We start from the raw sequence: 18,980 nt of genomic DNA, 5'->3' as shown, positions 1-18,980 counted from the left end.
AGGTCCTTTCGAATCTCTCCAGGGCATTCTGCGCGGCGCATTTCAAAGGAGCGGCAAAAAGTGATACGCGCGCGCGACCCAAAGACCGACCAAAAAAGCTGCTCGTCGTTTGATCGGCGCCACTTCCGCCCCCGCACACCGATAATTCGCCTTCGATTTTCCAACAGAATTACTAAAAAAAATCTGCATAAGCAGGGAGAGAATAAAAATGGAAAATATTTAGTTTTTTGAAGTAAATCTTCAATCATTAATTTTACTTCGATTCAACGATTTTTAGCACCAAAACTTTTGATTCGATGAAGAAGGGTGAAATTTTGACACTTTTTTCATTGGGTTTTTAAGCTGCAGCTCTTGTGAAAAGCACTTTAGCGAAAAAAATTTCATACAAAAGTTGTAGAAAATTAGATTCCGCAAACTTTTTGTAATTATCATTGTCTTCCAAATCCAAAGGGACAAAAGATATGAAAGTGGGAAGGTTGAAAAATGAGGTTTCTGCTCAAAATCAACTTAATATTTATGGATTGAATTGGAAGAAATTTCTGTTGAAATTTTAAATAATGATTGAATTTCAGGATTTTCACATTATAAAAATTCCATTGTAGCTTTCCTGAAATTGGTTTTAAATGAAGAGATTTGAATTTGATCTGAGCTTTGGCTGATTTAAACTGAAATTAATAACAGTTTTTTTTCTTCAATAGAGCTCTTCATCATCTCTCACGATAAAGAAGAGGCGATTTGCGTGTCCTTTGATATTAAAACCGGAGGCAAACAAGGCCCTAATGCTGATTTGATGAGGCTTTGAAACTCTGCCCGATCGATAGCCCGCGCCAATGTGGCAAAAATGACATAAAACGCGACCTTTGTCAAATTTTTATTGTTCGAGTTTCCATTGTTGATTAAACGCGCGTTCGCAATAATGCTTTGGTTTCAAATAATGATTCTCGTCATTTCGCTGCGAAATTATTACAAACGATAAATTCGAACAGCTCGATTGCTTTCAAGAGCCAATTTTATCAACCGGTAAATTCTAATATTAGTTTGTTTTAATCCGAAATTAATTGTGAAACTTAACTGCTGACTAAATTTTTTAGTCTTTTGAAATATGACGTGATTAAAATTGCGAACGAGGAAAACTTTCTTTAGGAGATTCTGACAAAATGCTACAAAACGTTTTGATGCTTTGAACGGAAGAAAAGAGGCAAATTCGCCGGCAACACAGCAAATTAGTGTTTTCGTTGCGCATTCGCAGCCGGCAAGAATGTTTTTGTATTTCCGACGAGAGCAAAGAGTTTTCGCTAATTGGGCCTTAAAGGCCTTTGCTGCTCGCCATGCAAAGTGGAGCATGTTTCTATCTGCAAAGGAATATAAAAGCAACTCAAGAATTCTAAAAACTTTCATAATCGATTCGAGCTTTTTACGAAAAGTTCGTTTTAATTCGAATGCGGAACGGTTGAAATTACAGAGGCTTACCTTAATGGCCCGCAGCGCCATGACAAATTCCGCGTATCTGCAACAAAACACACACGTTAAGGTTAATTCACCGTGATTGCAAATTGCAAATAAATAATGAATGGGGGCCGATTGAGATCGAAACTCGCAAATCCTATTAATACAAACGGCCACAGATAGCGCCGCCAACATGCAAATTAATCTAAATGTCCTCCAAAAAAACCAAATTCAAATTCGGATTTTTATCAGAACGGATCTTTAAGTACAGAAATTTAAAAATAATAAAAAAAGTCAAAAAATTGTGACAACAATTTTGATTTTGCCGTTTTGAGGAGAGAGAAAAAAGCAATCAAATCAAAAAAAATTTCTGGAAATGAAAGAATTCAAGCGGAAGTCGAACAACAAATTTTGCCTTTGCAAATCTCGCTTTTAATTAAAAAGCGGGCGGATCAATAAATTTTTATCGTCGGACGGAGCGATAAACTTCGGGCCCGCGTGATCAAAGCCGGCCCGAGTTTCGCAACCTAATTATTCGAGAGAGCGCCCTTGTTCGCAAAAGTGCTTTGCACACGTGCCAGATCTCGAACCGATTTGCAGCCACGCATCATTAAAGCATGCGTCGCACCATCTAAATTCAAAGATGGCTGCCATCGTTTCAAAATTTTGAAGTATTTTGGCCTATAAAACATGAAGAAATGAATTCCAGACTGAAATTTTCACCATCTATTGAGAAACATCTTCTAATTTCCAGAGGTTCTTTCCTGCCGCCACCCTTTCTAGGTAAAAAAGTACCTTTAAAAGGAAGCGTTTTTTTTTTTTGTAATTTTTCTATTTTATATACAGTCATGAGACCGCAACGCCAATGGATAGGAAATTTAGTAAACTTTAAAAATTTACCAAATTTATTCAAATGAGACACGTTTTCGCGCTAAAAAATTCAGTTGTTTGAGCAATGATCAAAATTTTATCACTTTTATGTTAATTTTTAAGGTCTAGCTCTTCTGGAAATTATTTGAGAGGAAAAAGTAAAATACAAAATTTGTAGAGAATTTAATTGTTTACATTTTGTATCTTCAAATTTTCGTCTAAATCCAAAACGAGAAAAGTTGTAGAAGCGAAAATGTTGAAAAATGAGAAATTCGGCTATATTGCCTAAGATGCTTTTCTACTTCTTGCACAAACGCGACATTAACACCAATCGATTAGATTAGATTTAAAAATCTTTGCAATTAACTGAATTCGGATAATTTTTAACCCCAAAATTGTGAATGATTTGAACAATCGTAATTTTTTTGGTCACTTTTTTTTAACTTTTACCAATCTAGCTTTGCTGGAAATCATTTATGAGGAAAAAAAGTTCAATGCAAAACTTGGGGAGAATTTAATTTTTCACACTTTTTGTATTAAAAAATTTCCTTTAAATCCAAAGCGAAGAAAGTAACAAAAGTGGAAAGGTTAAAAAATAAGTTTTTCTGCTCAATGTGAAAATTGAACAAATTTAGTAGAGAATTAATGCAAAAAAAACGCCACCTTTCACTTTTACACCTACAAAGGCTAGTGGAAGAGGAAAAACTTGGGAAATATCAGCAAATGTACCTCAATAGATGGTGAAAAATTCAGACAGCTATAAAGTTTTCCCACATTTAGTAACTAATTTTTAAAAAGGAGTTTTTTTTTAAATAGATTCTATAATTTTGGATATGAAAATCACTTTTCATTCCTGCTAAAATTGTAAGCAGAGTTTGACTCTATACGCAAAAAAGGAAGAAGGTTTTTAACTATGGAATAATTAATACTGCAAATAACGAAAAGATTATTATTATAATGACCTGTTGTAAAGGCAAATTGGAGATGTACTATATATATGTCTAATGCAATAAATTTTGATCTAATCTAATCTAATGGAAATTGCCATGACCTATGTATTTACAATTGCGACGTTTGTTTGCCGTGAAATGAAGTTGAGAACGTTGGATTCGGTTTTGCCGAGAAGCCGCGAGTTATTTGGCTGCAAATGAAAGCGAACAAAGATCGCGCGCGCAGCCCCAAGGTACCGAAATGTGTGTGCGTTTGTGTTTGTACGAATTCAAATTAGGTTGCGCAACAAGCAAAGGAAACAAAACACCGCGGAAAACCACAAAACTTTCTCCTGCTCGATGGCGAAATTCGGTCTCGCTGCAAAGAAACACTTTCAAGATGAAATCACGACGAGTTTTGATTTTGGTCGGCGGAGAAAAATTACTTTCGCTCTTGACAAAGAGAAACGATCCGCCTGATGGAAAGAAAGAAATCCTCTTTTATAGATCTCAAAGAAGAGAAGCGAAGAGAGAAAGCTGCTCTCGTAGCACGAGTGGAAAAGCACGGATTTTTCCAGACGCAATTATTTCGCATTTCATTCCTCCTCATCAAAAGCAGCATCGAAATCCAACCGAATATATTTGTTTTGCAAATTGGCAAATGCAAACGCAAGAGAGGCTGCAATTTTATGCAGTTTTGTATATTATTGGGTGACCTGGTTTTGCGCAATAACAATAAGTAGTGAGCCGAGTGCGGAATATTTTCTCTTTATTGCGAAAAAGCACCTGGGAACTGCGGCGCGCCCTATTTTTCACGCCCAGCGAAAATGCACCTTTCTTTCATCGCCAAGAGCGCAATTTTTCATCCTCCTGCACTCCAAATTCCGCACCATGAGGGGAAAAAACACACGCTGTGTCAAGTTTCTCATTTCAAAGCTTTGCAGTCCGGCACGAAGGGAAAAAATATTCATTCCCGAATTCAGGCTGAAAACATGAGGAACCTTTTATTTTAATTTCCTTCAAATTCTTCAATTTTGAATACAATAAAATCTACTCAATTTTATTCAAAATAAGTATCGAAATTTTCTGGTAATTTCAATCATCCTAATAGCGTAATTTATTAGTTTTTGTGCAGGATTTTGCTGCCCTCAGGTGCCTTTATCCTTTTTTTATCAAAACTTATTAACGATTTTCAATTAAAAAATGATCCCAAAATATGTTTTTTTCCCTATCCCTAAATCCAGATAGAATTATTGGTGCAACCTCTTTTTGAGGAAAACATTTTTGATGGAATTAATTATGTGTGTTGTTGCGGCACTCTTGTTTTCATGTTTGCCGCCCCCGGAGGCCGAATCCACCCCTTCCCCTTTAGAACATCACATTAAATTAATGAGCCGCGACGCACCAAATTCCCTCTTGTTTTTAACTTGCAATTCGCTCGCAGCAACTTTCCTTCCCGCTCCGTTTGCAAACTCGCCTTTAATTAAGCGTCTACCTTTTCTAAACTTCGTCCTGTGTTAATAATATTAATAAAACCGCCGAGGAAAAAAACTCACGAGTTTTGGAATATTTCAGCTCGCTTCTTTGAAATGAGCAACAAATTTCCATTTCCTTTTGAAGAAAAAAACCGAGTTCACGAGAGCAATTTGTTCGCCGAGCCGTTAAAAGGAGGTTGACGGCGGCGAGTGCGAAATAATCGGGCTTGACGCGCTGCAATTACGCGGTCGACGAAGCAAACCGCGAAAAGACGCTTTTTCCATTTTGCTCACTGAAGTGGGTCGCGAACCACGGCTGGAAAAAATTAATAAAGGACAAGCACGAGATAATTTTTCCTTCCCCCACTTTAGCCTAATCTTGACGATCTTTCCTTTTCTATTTAAAATAATTTTTATCATTCGTTATTAGGTTAAATTTTAAAAACATTTTAATCATTTTAAATTAATAAATTTGTAATTTTGAGGGAAACCAAGATTGCGTCACATAGAAGTGCAGGGGGAAGAGGAGAATTTGGCAGCGACAAAGTTTACGGTTTATTTCGCAACAGCCGCGACTCAATTATATAATGAGACGTTGGCTGCGCAGGGGGCGTCGTTAACGCAAATTGAATGATCACCCCCTTCGGCACACCAAAAATTTATCAAAGGCGCGCGTTTCCCACCAACAACAGACGCCACAGAATAAAGAGGAAGGATGTTTCACACTAATTGCAATTAAGGTGTGAATTAAATTTATCTAAAGGTATAGATTAGATTTACCTAACAATCATTATCTCAAGAACATTGTTTCTCAAAATTGAAACTTTGGAAATGAGTTTCTTCTGAATTTTACTTAAATTTTTATTAATGAAATTCATTCAATTCCTTCAAATAAATAAACAATTAAACCATCTATCAAAAACGTAATTTAAGTTCTAATAAACAAAATTAAGCTTCAAATTTGAATTGTAAAATATATTGAATTAATTTTTAATTCCATTTCGAAATCACAATTCAATATTTGAAATAATTATTCTGAATATTCATTTTGTTTAAAATTCATTCAATATATTAAACTTAGATAAAATAAAACAAAGCTAGAGGTAAGAGTGGTAAAACCTATAAGGTACGCAATAATGCCGCCCCACGTCGTCTCTATTTCAATTATAGATTAAGTCGTGTTCTAAATTAATTTGAAAACCAACGTTTGTAGGAATAGAAAATCAGAGGCCAAAAGGCCAAGATTTCCTCTCAGTCTCAGCGGACATTTGTATATAGTTTTAAGTTTGAAAGGCTTTTTTGTTTTTCATTCGCTGTCCTTTTGAGGAGAGACGGACGCAGCGATTCGCCACGAAAACTCAGGGATTTGCGCTTGGCTGCGTTTCAATTTGCGTGTCTCAAGTCCCGAAATCCCTGCTTTTTATTTGGCCGCGTCGCTTTTGCGTCACCGCGCGCGCTGGGATTTTGGGATTTGGCCGAGACGAAAACGGAATTAAAAGCGGCGCCTAATCAGCTCCACTTTCAATTAGCAGCGCAAACTTTCCGTTTTAACAAAATGAATTCGTTTTGTCTCTCACGGGGCTGCAAAAAAGAGCACCTCGGTCTGCATTTTTAGATCAAAGCTTTGACTTTCGGTTGAGAAGCAAAAGCCGAGAATTAAGCTGCACAACAGAAAAACTGGCCTTGACATCAACTCGTCCTTCTTTCAGATAATTTCCACGAATTGAAATTAAATAAAGAAAAATGCCTTAAGCTTTGAAATACTGTAAAAGTCTGTAAAATTAAAAAGCTTGATAATCTGCTTGTTTTGTTTTAACAAACAAATGATAATTATTTTTTCTTCAATTATTTCAGTCGAGAAGCAATTTGCTTTTCCTCCACTTTTTGTTTGCAGCGTAAAAGGGCGTGAAATAATCTCGGCTGAAACTAGGTCCTTTCAGAAGTTTGCAGCGCGGCTCGTTTATTTGCTACCAATGAAACAAACTTTGGCCAGAGCAAGTTTTTTTCTCTCTCTCGTCGGCGATTGAATCTCATTGGCAGGTAAACCGAAGCCTCTGGCAAGAGTCAAGCGATCTTTGGCCGGTCAGCATAAATTCGAGACCTATATCGGCGAATCTCATCAGCCCAACTATTGCATCACTTCAGGCTGCCGATAAAAAAAGGAAGGACCCACTCAAAATAGGACATTTTCTTTTCAAGGATGGCACGATCGAGTTATAGACAAAAAATTGATCACAACATTTGCAGGAAATACTTAATTGCTAAAATTTAAGCAATTTCGATGCTGATTTGATGAGAAAATTCGAGGTTTCAAAAAAACTAATTTGAAAAAATTCATTCTGCATTTGTTTGAAATAAATTTTCTTTGGACTTATCCTTTTCAGCCTCACACAATCTCTGTCCGTGTTCGGCGCCAAACGCGAGATACATCGGCTGCAGGTTTCGCATTTCACGCTTGAAGCAGATTCGAGCGTTTCTCGTTTCGCGCGTGCCCAAGTGCTTTTGATGATATTTGCCTTGTTTGCCGGCGACACTCGCAATTAATGTCGCCCTCATTAGCGATAATGGAAATTTACTACTAACGACACCTGCCTCTGCGAATTCGCAATCGTTTTGAGCGAAATTTTGAGTTGGAATTTCGCGACTAATTGGAATAGTTTGGGCGATCCCGACAACTGCGAGACAAACAAACCGCACAACAGAAACGTTAATTAATAGTTAGAGCGATTCGAGCAGCGAGTAATCATTTTTAATTGGCAAAGTTCGCGCGGCGACAAAGGTTCAAAAGGGCGGTGTTTGTTTTGCCGCCACTAATTGCGGAAACTTTTGCCGATTCAACCTCAGAGCCAGGCAGGAATTCAGGAATAGAAAAAATTCATTTCAGTAATACGCATCTCTAATTTCCAGATTTCTTTTCCGAAGTATGTGATTTATGATTTTTCAGTTGAATAAAACTTAAACAGAGCCCAATCGACAGGAAATTCATTCGAGTTTTTGAAAAGTCTCTTGAGGAGTCGAAATTTAAATAAAAATTTAAACTGAGTAGCAATTGATTTCCTCCGAGATAAAAATTAGAATTTTTTCATCATATTTGAAACTGATTGAGTAGGTTATAAAGTTTTAAAACTTAGGATTTTGAATTAAATCTGCGGGAAGTTTCATTCTGCTTTATTATTTGATTTAAGGATTAAATATTTGGGATTTTTTTGTCATTCAAAAAAGAATTTGTTTTAGAATTCTATTCATTAAACATGAAGGAATGAATTAGAAAATTGACTTTGATTTTTCGAGTTCTTCTTGACGCTGTTTTTTTTTTGCCGGTGCCGACAGAGAGAGATTTTGGTGGTCGAGCGTGACGTGGTCGTTTGTGGAACAAAAGTCGCTCCTTCACTGTCAGCGCCGGGCCATTTGTCAAGCAAGAATCTCCGTCGCGTCGCCGAATCAAGAGAGAGACCGAAATCTCGGTCATCATTTTTTTTTTTTTGGTGCCGGCCCCGTCTGTTGTGCATTTAAATGGAAGCATTAGCATTTATATGGCGCGTCCGATATTGAAGCGAGCGAGGCCTTGATGTGCACAAGACAATGGCCTTTGATGCCTTCAAAGGCCGTTTTAATCCCAGAAATGGGAGCAAACATTACAGATGGAAAAATGTATTTAAAATTTAAAAATGTATAAAAAAAGGGTTGTTTGTGCGAGTCGGAAAAGAGGCAGGTGGGCGCGCGCTAATGAAAAGGGCGATGACGTCACAGGTGCACTAAGCGCGTTAATTGCGAAAAGGTGATCCATCTTGGCGCCCGACTTGTCACTTTTATCGCGCGCAACGACGCAGATAAAAACGCTGAGCCGATTTGCATCACAATTACAAATTACTTTTGGTAAAAATAGAACCTTCAGAACATTCATGAAACGTCCTACCATTTTTTTTTTTAAATTGTTGCATTTTGAATGGAATACAATAAAAAAATCTACTCTATTTGGCTAAAATATGATAGAAAAAGACTCGTTTTTCTAATTTATAACACAGAAATTATCTTGACTTGCTCGGAAACAATTTTTTTTTTTTTTTTTTTTTTAAACTCTCGATTTTAAACTTCCAATTGAATTTTCTTTTCATCAAAATGATCTTGCCAACCAAAACTATTAGATTTTGAGGTTGTTTCATCCTCGAAGAAGAGTTTGCAAGAAACTTGGCTGCAATATTAGGACACATACAAACCAGAACTTTTAATGACGCACCAGGTGTGGACACAACAGAAGCCGCATCTGGCCACCTTTTTTAATTAAACTTTTTGCAATTTCGGGCAATAATTCTTGCGACAAAAAAGAAGCCATTTCAGAGCAAAAATCGCGTCGGCAAACAAGAAGAAATTTACGATTCAATTTGAAATATTGCCGGCCGACGAGGGCAATAAAAAACTCGTAAAAGCACAATTTGATCAGCGCAGTCGTTTAAGTGCGTCCAATTTGTCTGGGAAAAGGAGTCGCGAAATTCAAAGGGCCGCCGAGAATGGAGGCGAAAATCGATGCTTAGAATGTTTTAATTCTGATGCAAGAGATCGCGTGACTCGGCCGAAGCGTCCGTCAAAGTTGATCAATTGAAAGAGGCCCTGGGGTGCTTTCGCCCCAGCCACAAAATCCAATTTTCCCAGAGTGTCAAAACCTCCCTCACCGATTTGTTCTTTTCATTTTTTGTAAAGCAACAAATTTTCTGGTAAATTCGATTCGATTGTGTTGGAATTTCGTTCGGAGGCGGCCGAGTTATGCAACCGGGCGGACACGCGCGCCGAGCGGGTTGCGGATAATCTCTTTATTGAGCCAGCCCCGGAAGGAAAGTGCTGGAAATAAGTTTGTCTTGAGTGCTCGGGCCCGATTTTGATCCGCCAAACCCAATTACGCTTCCTCGGCTGCACGGCTAATCAACTTCTGCGACACGAAAACGCAAAACGCCAGTGCCAAGAAAATACGCAAATTTAAAATAACACAAAAAATGAAACTCGGCGATTTTATTTTCGAAATAGGGTTCATTTTAAAGATTTTCCTATCAAATATTCTTAAATCCAAAGAATTTTCACTTCCTTCGTCAGGGGAGACAGTTTAATTTCTCAAAATTTAAACCTTGGCTTGTTTAAACTCTAAATAAAATTTCCTTTTTTTTAATTATTTTATCGTTAATATTCTTTTGTTTCTTGGAAGTTATTCTAAAAATTTAAAAAAATAGTATAAAAAATTATCAAAATTCAATTTTCCTCCAATAAAAAATTACTATGTTTCAGGTGATTTTAATTTCCAATGAAAACACAAGGACAAAATTTCGAAGTGTTTTGGTTTTTTTGTTTTAAAACTTTGTCTTTAAATGCTGTTTTGCTTGTTTAAAAAAAAATCAAACGGCTTTTTAATATTCATAACTAACAAATTTGTTTGAATGGACCGATTTGTTTTTCCTCTTCTGCTTTAATTTGTGGCAGTGTAAGAATTCATAGTTCTTTTTTGGAAGAAAATCAACTATTTTTTTTTTATTTTCGTGGCGCAATAAAAAAGCGTTGTCATGATCAAGTGTCGCCCCCCGGCAAGTTACGATGATCAATCTGGCGGAAAATTGCTTTCATTTCTCTTTTGCATTTTGCTTTTGAGCGCGCGATTCTTTCCCTATTGATCGAGCGCCTGATTAGAGCGGCCAAAGCGTTTTTTTTCCAGAAGGCGTTTTTCCTTCTTTCTTTCTTCGACGACGAATCTTCAAAGCACATTGCCCCGATTTCCACGACAATTTTTCGCTTCCAAGAAAAAGTGCTTTTTGTACACAACTTTCTGGGTCTTTTCGCGTTGGCCCCGTTTTGCTTGTTTCGTCGGTGGCAGTCGAGGCTCTTTAACATTCCGAGTGAGTCTTGTTCGAGGGGTGATCCTCCCCCTCCCTGCCACCCTTCCGACGGAAAAGGAAACGGGGTGCGAAGCGATAAACCGACTCGGATTATCGCGACACTTGAGACGACGAGCAACAGCGAATTTCTAAGTTCAAGACTTGCCTCGGGCGTTTTCCGGCGACAAAATTTCGGAGCAACGAATTTCATTCCTTTAAGAAATTCAGTTTGAAAATTGGAACAAAATATCAAAAGTTTCAGCCGAAAATTGAAATGCAACAAATGGATTGGCAATTATCCACAATTTTTAATGTAGTAAGTGTAAAAACCATTTATTTTTTGCCCCATCGCTTCTTAATAAGTCCGAATGTTGAAATTTGGTAAAAATTCAGGTTTTTCAAATATTTTGGCTTGTAATTTTTTATTTTCAAAAGTGATGATATATTTTCTAGTCAGATTTCGATTCCGAAGATGTCAAAGTATCTTAAAAAGGTAAAAAAGTTATACATTTTTTATGTTAAAAAATATTTCTGGGTTGAAATTCAATATGCAAAAACGAGAGACATAAGAACCATTTTGCTGATTTTTTTGTCTGTTTGTGTTTTGTATTTTTCAGCTTTTGCGTGTTTTTGCGAGTTGCGGAAAAAGCGACGGAATGTCCCGGGGCGCGAGACGAGCAGATTGGCACGGGGAGTGCAGGTGCGGGTAATTATTAGTCAGAGTAGGGCCGGCGGCGGGTGCATTGCAGCGAAACACGCGCACGCCCTCCGCATCAACAACGAGACCGACAACGAAAGGGATGAAATGCCCCGAGCCAGCACAAACTCGATTTGCGCGGCCACGTGGAACAGAAATATGAAATGAACTCGCCTTTTTCCTCCGCTTCGATACATTCCGACGATAAACACAACAAGGTTTTTGGCTAGGCTAGGGGGAAAAATTATAATTTTAGGTGAAAAAACCCTAGAGGGTGAAACCATTGCTTCAAAATTATATATTTTAAAAGTTTTTTATGCGTTATCTCTTTTAAATAGGCTATTGTTAAAAAATAATGAAAATTTAGTGTTAATTAGGTGAATTTTTGATTAAATATGAAAATTCAAAATTTGGGGTCAGTTGTCCTTTATTTTTTCACTTTTTCTTTGCAACGAGGTTTGCCCGGTTTCAATTTTTCATGAAATCCACCTCGAGTGTTACCATTCAATGAAAATTCAGGTGATTCTGAAACGTCACTTTAAACTTTCTCATAATTATTACATTTTATTAAATTTCATACAAATTTAGGTATCAATTCTTTCCTTCCTTAAAGATTTGATGTTTTTCCAGGCTGAGAAACTCCTTCTGTTTCCTCTTTTGAATATAAAATGGATGCTTCAATAAAACACAACGTTTGAATTTGATTAATTACGAAAGCTAATCTCGCTGCTCAGGAGATGCGAATCGGCACAAAAGCAAACGAGATTCAGAGAGAAATGAATTATTTATTTCTGGAATGTTGAGCGCCGATTTAATTGCTTATTGATCTTTGCCCACTTTTGTTTCATTTCTGCGTCGCCAGATCTAAAATTAATTTGTCTGCCTCAACTTTTCGACGGCAGAGGAAGATTCAAACGAAGCGATAAATTGCTCTCGGTTTTTGATAACCAATTAAATGCGTTGTTAAGCTTCAATTTGCAAACATTTGGCTCGGAATTAATTAAATAAAAAGAGAGACGAGTGTAGTTTTTGAGGAAAAGGCTGAAATCGGAGCAATAAAACCGCGCCGCTTCCTCTAATTTTCCACCCACGGATGGAAAAATTCGCGTCAAAGACATTCCGGAACTGCTGCCGTTTAATTAAAAACGAATTTCTCGCTTTCTCCGACTCTCTCGTTCGTCTGTGGTTTGAGAGAGAAAGGAGGTCTCAAGTGTTTGCTCTCTTCAAACGCCTCTCTCCGCGCCTCGCTCTTTTCCATTTTTTTTTTCTAAATCCGAAAAGTCTTTTCCCGCCAACGATCCAGGGTGGATTTATTTGTTTGACGTTCCGAGAGAGAGTTTTTTTTTCTTTTTCAATCCTTTTCAATCAATTCTTCTTGATTTTAGCAGAGTTTCTTGTTGGCCAATCAAATGAACGCGACCTGAGGACGCTTTTAAATTGCGGACCCGCCGATCGATTTCGAGAGGCGCGTTATTAAATTCTTCTGTTATCAGCCGTGACGCTCGGAGAATTTTGTTTTGATTCAATTTCCCTTTGTGCAGTCGCTTTGCCTTGCAAACAAATATTCTCTCAAAGTCTGCCTTTTTTACGAGCAAAGAAAGTTTTTATTTTTATTCTGGTCTGCGCATAAACATAATTTGCAGTCAAAAAAGTCCCAGGGGAATCGAGGAATACATAAATTATAATTTTATACGTTTGTTTCGGAGCAATTTGCAGAGAAGAGAAAACTTTTTTCCGGAATTAATCCCGACATGACCTGCTTTCTGCGATTTAACAGGCCAAGTTTGCGAAAAAGAGAGAATTTAATTTCCTAATCGAAACTTCAACTTTTATTTGAAGCTTGAAAAGCTGAAATTAAATGAAAACCATTGAGGAATCAAAAAATTAAGTCTTAGTTTTTAATAATTTGTGCAATTATTGAAGTTAAATAATATTCAGGATTTGATGAAGGCAGAAAGGCAGAGATCAGAGATTTCCAGAGAAGTAAAAAAAATCATTATTAATTAAAATATATTTATAAAATTCAGGAAATTTAAGCTGTAATTATTATTTATATTTTAAACTCTGGAAAGAATTAAATATATGTAAAAAAAAGTCGTGATTTAAAACGTTTCAAAGCGAGTAATACTTGGAAATTAAGTCTTAAATTAAAAAAAAAAATCAATAAAATTACACGAATAACAATTAATAATATCGTCTTACATTTATTTCAAATGAGAACACGTTTTTTTTTTTAAACTGTCTGGTTTGTTTAATTTCCTTGAACTTCAATCAATATACTTTTGGGCGAGTTGGTTCGAACGGATCTTTGCAAATGGCGATCTCGGTTTGTGATTTGGCGAGTGTGACAGGCAAAGCGCGACAAAGGGCGTCCGAGTCCGCAAACAGGAAACTGCAATCACTTTAATTTCCTTTGCAAAACTCGTTTCGAATCGCGCGCGACGCACGGTCTTTGTTTGCTCGCTCGTCTGCGTTTTTCCTGCACTTTATAGCTCGTTTCGCGACTAAAATGGCAAAAGGACAGAAAAACTTGAGGGTTTGAGAGCGAAAACAAAACCAAACTAATGTTTGATATTCTTTTTCTGTAAAAAAGTATAATGAAAATTTTTGCCTATAGAGTCAAGAACAGTTTTGATTTGAAAGTAAGAAAATTTTATACTTGAAATTGACTGAAAAGTTAGCTCTGAAATTGAGAAAAAAATTCAACTTTTAAGAACTTCAAATATTTAAATTAGATTTAAACCTTAATTTTCCTTTCACAATTCAATTCCAGAACTAGAAATTTAAAGAAACTTTTCAATTTTTAAAATTTAAAATGATCGTCAATAATTTGAATTGGTACAAATTTTTAATTTAGAAATATTTCAAAGCCTTAAGGAAATTTGAAACGGTATTAAAGAAAGTTGCTTCTAATAAACGACGAATGTGTTTTTTTTTTTCAATTTGTTGAATTTTCTAAGCTGAACAGAAAATTGGTGTGGAAATGCAACAGAGAGGAGCGTTTATTGTTATTTTTTATGGCGCGCGCGTCTTTAATTAACTCTGCGCCTTTTCACAGACAATAAAGGCAGCGCGGTGTAATAATAAAAAGCCGGGAGATGGAATTGCGCGGCACGCGAGATGATTTCTCTGCTTTTCTGTGTGAATAACCCTCTCATTAAACGCGGCAGGTGCGCCGACGGACCAAAATTACGGCCGCCCATAATTTCTCGCAGGTAAATAATTATAGTAAAAAGCTTTCTGCAGTTTTGCACCGAAAATTCATGGTCTCCTTTAAATTTAGTGATAAAATGACTTGCAAATCTTTTTGGCAGGAAAAGTTATATTGTATTGTTCAGAATTAATATAAAATCAACAAATTGATTAAAAGACTAAAATATTTTAAAAATTAGTGCAGAAAATAATAAAACAATGAATTAATTTAATCATCTTTCATTCTCAACGATTAAAGGTTTTTAACAAAAAGATGAAATGATAATTTTTTTACAACCTTTTTAAGCCTTTTTGTTCCTTTGTTAGGATTTTTCATAAGATTTCGAATCTATTGATTCCTCCAGAAGTTTCTCGCTGGTCCGCGGACTCAAAGAATAATTGGCTCCTTCGTTCGTCCGTTTCCACAAAATTACGAATTAGACTCGGTGAAAGTCAGTCAAGTTTTAACGCGAAGATTAGAGACAATGAAGGAAATTGCGAAGAAATTGGCTCCTTTAATTAAATTCTAGACTTTATGGAATCGTTCTTTGTTTTCTGGTTCCGCTCAAGGAACGTCTTTTGTTTTTTCACGCTTATTTGCAAATTAAAAAAATAAAACTTGAATTTTACTAAAATATAATTTGCCTTTCCACATCAAAACTCATACTTTTTTTTTTACAAAACTTCGGTCTCTGAAATATGATTTCAAATTTCAAATGAATTGTGCTTTTCCTCTGTTAAAATGGATTCAATCTCGGAACACGTGGCGAGCAAATGGCCGCAGACGTCACGAAAAAGTTATTTATTCCTTGAAAAACGAACCGAGCCGATTTTTTATCTCAGACATTCCAGAAATTGATATTGCGCGCTTTTTAATAAAATTAACCATTTCTCTTGGAGTTTCCGTTTCAGTGAGTCGTAAATTTAAGAAAATAACTTATTTTTACTACTCACAAAACAACAATTTTTTAAAAAAATGAAGAAGAGGTCTGATTTCATTGAACGAGAATAAAATTTTTCAAACGAAAAGAAAATTAACTGCAAATATTAATGCAGAAACATTAATGACTTTTAAAAATTGTTAAATTTTGTTTCAAAAAACATTTCTTTTATAAAAAATTCCTAAAACTATAAATTTATCACGGAGACTTGAAATTCGCATCACGAAGTTGGCCGCCGTTTTTTTTTTTCTTCTATTTTTACACTCCACGTCCGCCTCTTTTACGGCCCATCAAAGCGCCTTTTATCATTTAATTTTCGCTGACCATTGCTTTTTTCACGACCTTTTTTGATATTTCTCTCCGCGTCCGAGATGATTGAGACGAAAATGGAGTGTTTGTTTTCGAACGTGACTTCACTATTCATGGCCGAGGCCGCGCGCAGGTGAGAGGAAAAAAGAGACAATCGAATTCTTCATGAATTTCTGTTGTTTCTTTTGCGGCAGATGAAGAGATGAATTAATTTTTTTTTGTCTGCAAAAATCGTTGAAATCGTTCATCTTTAAATTCTCAAATGAATATATAGACAAAATTAAACTGAGGAATTATCAAAATTTCTTAAAACCAAAACTTTATTTGAAAATAATGTAATGTTGCTCAGGGACCTCATTATAGCGGGAGACCCGCATTGCTCATAATTTCAGTTGTCCTAAATGTTCAAAAATTCATTTGTCCTAAAAAATTTCATCCTAAAATTTTTGTCCTAAAATTGTTTTTCATTTCTCCTAAATGCATTTGTCCGAAAATTTATTTGTCCTAAATCTTGTAAGATGGCACCTGGATGCAAACTGCAACTATTGACGCTGCATGTGACTTATTGTCACACACTATTTTCGGTCTTCCTTTTAATATAAGATTTCAGTGTAGCCGGATTAATAAAGAGCGTTGAAAGTTGAAAGTAATCAACTTTTAATTTATTTCTCATATTCAGCAAAAATGTTTTGAAGTGGAAAATGAAAGTTTTTGAATGTTGAAAAATCTAAAAAAAAAATTAAGATCACATTTTATTCCTATATTTCAATCGTACATAGAAGATGTTTGAAAATAATTAAATTTTTTGTTAAATTGATAAAATGAGCTATTCAATAATATATTTTCATTGGTTTAGCCAACAAAAGATTATTCAGAAAGATAAAATAAAAATTATGAATAGAAACAATAGTTTTAAATCCCAAGGATTTTAATTTTATTCAAGTTTAATGATTCTAAATTTTTTTTTTCATTTTTATGAATCAGAACTTTATTGGCATTTTCTCCCTTTTAACGAACAATCCAATTTACATCTCCATTTTGCCTTTCTTTGCAGAGCATAGATTGAATTTTTCCAGCAATATAAGCCCTTAAGATTTTCAAATTTTTATGACACTTACTTTTAGGACACTTGAAATTTAGGACAAATGAATTGAAAAATTTAGGACAATTTATTTTAGGACCTTTGATTTTAGGACAAATGACGAATTCAGTTTTAGGACAAATGATTTTAGGACAAATAACGGCGACTCATTATAGCACCAATTTGACGTTGACCTTGATCATAAGAATAACTTTACAAGGTCATGCAATTTTGATCGCTATGAGGTCCCAGGTCGGTTCGAAACCAGCCCTGAAAGTTGCTGGAAGCGGCTCCAGGTGGCGTTGCAGTCGCCCTCGGAAAATCGTCAAATTCCTTCAGTTTTTCCCAAATATTTCAATGCCCTTTGAAATTTTGTGGCAATTTTCTTAATCCTTTAAATCAACAAAACTACAAAGTTTCAATTGCAAACAAATGAGGCAAATTTGATTTATACAAACTTAAAATTTATTGAAATGGTTTTCCGCCCTAAAAGTGGCCACGAATGGTGATGGAAAAAGGCATGGGGTTGCTTTTCAAAACATATCCTGTGCGGTCTGCCCCTCTCAGATGCCCATTTCACATTAGCAGGAACTGTTAAAGCAGGCATAATCAGGGTTCATCAAGAGCGTCCAAAAGGAAGGCGTCACTTTGCAAAAGAGCCTGCGCAGCTCCCGGTTTGAGAGGAAATTTGACTGCACTTTTGTTCAAATTTTTGAAACTTAATCGTGGCTTATCAAGATGGCGGAGTCGATTTGGAAATTCACTTTTGAGTTTCGCTAATTAAAAGTGAGTTTGCTCTCGCTCGCATCCCATCGTAATCTCTTTAAATTCGGCGCGCGCGAGACCAGCAAATTAAGCCGCTTAAAACTCGTGGCGCCGAACAATTAATCGCTCTAATACTTGTTGATGACTTCAAGAGCACCGAAAACAACGAGCAGAAGCTTTTCCTCAAATTTCAATGCTACCAAAAATTAAAACGTCAAAAAATTAAAAAAAAATATATATGAACTTCTTGTTAGGAATTAATTAAACAGGTTGAAGTTAAGAGTTAAGACTACACTTTTGATACTGTTGATGAGCAAGAAAAGACAGTAAAATCTATTAATATTCTATAAAAGGTAAAATAAATTAGTGGATATTTTAATTTCGTCATTTTTTAATTAAACAAAAGAGTTTTCAATTTCCTCAATTTTTACTAATCATCGTCAATGTTACCCCAGTTGCCATTATCCACTTTTTAACTGGACATGGCGTAAGCAATAAATAAAATTTAGCTTAAATAAAGTACATTTGGTACATTTATTTAAAACCAAGTCTCAAAATATTTTAAAATTACAATTTGATTTGATTTACAATTACTTTGAATAACAAATGAGACACTTTTGATATGTATTTTTTACTTCTATAGCAGTAGTTTTGATTAAGTTTGAATGGAAGGGTGGGGTGGGGGGGGGGGTCGGGGGCAATCAATAGGCTATAAATATGCTCGCGTTTTGCTGACAATAAAAAGCAGTGTTGGCGCTCTTAACAATACAAACGGTTTATCACACGTTGGCGGGCCGCGATGCCAACAGATAGACGCGCGCGGACATCGATCCTCCTCACCCCCAACCCCCACCCCCATTCACCGCCAAAATGCCTCTCAAGACTCGCTTGCTCGCTCCTCCGACCTGCCACGCATTTTCGCCAAAATTACTCCGAACCAAATTTTTCTGCATCATTTTGGAAAAATTACAAACGCAAAATTTCTTAAGTTAAAAATGATTTAATTACCTGAAATTGCATTTTCAACTAGGATGGATGGGGGCAAAATTTTGAGCACACAAATGAAATTCCTCTCGTGGAAACCAACGGAGCCGAAACGACGCAAATGCAAAGTATGTTTTTGTTACTTTTTCGTTGCGGCCGCGGCAATCCAAACTTTTATATTTGCGGTCAGAAAAACTGAACTCAAATTTTCACGCGCCATCACAGGAGATGAATATATTTGGTTGCGCTCTCTGCGCTCTCAATGAATCACTAATTCAAACCTTGAATTCAAACGTGCCAGGAATTTATTGAATTTTAAAATCACAACGTTCTTATCTTTTAAAAACCGTAGGAAAATCGCTTCCAAAATATCTCATTTAACTGAAAACACGGTGGCCTTTGAAATTTAAATTTGATATAATCATAAATATAACTA

At 36.0% G+C, this 18,980-nt stretch overlaps 1 protein-coding gene across 3 annotated transcripts in view; it reads right to left on the bottom strand.

The window, feature by feature from the left end:
* Nucleotides 1–18,980, bottom strand: part of LOC132197859 (GTP-binding protein Di-Ras2) — a 66,289-nt gene that overhangs the window by 19,941 nt on the left and 27,368 nt on the right. For all 3 annotated transcript variants that reach the window (XM_059621441.1, XM_059621440.1, XM_059621439.1), the window contains exon 2: nt 1,471–1,507. The gene's annotated coding sequence lies outside the window, so the exon portion shown is untranslated. The remainder of the gene's footprint in view (nt 1–1,470; nt 1,508–18,980) is intronic.

This window comes from Neocloeon triangulifer, unplaced genomic scaffold, assembly GCF_031216515.1.
Source record: "Neocloeon triangulifer isolate White Clay Creek 2 clone unplaced genomic scaffold, ASM3121651v1 ptg000012l, whole genome shotgun sequence".
NCBI classification, from domain to species: domain Eukaryota; kingdom Metazoa; phylum Arthropoda; class Insecta; order Ephemeroptera; family Baetidae; genus Neocloeon; species Neocloeon triangulifer.
This window is presented reverse-complemented; position numbering and strand designations above follow the sequence as displayed.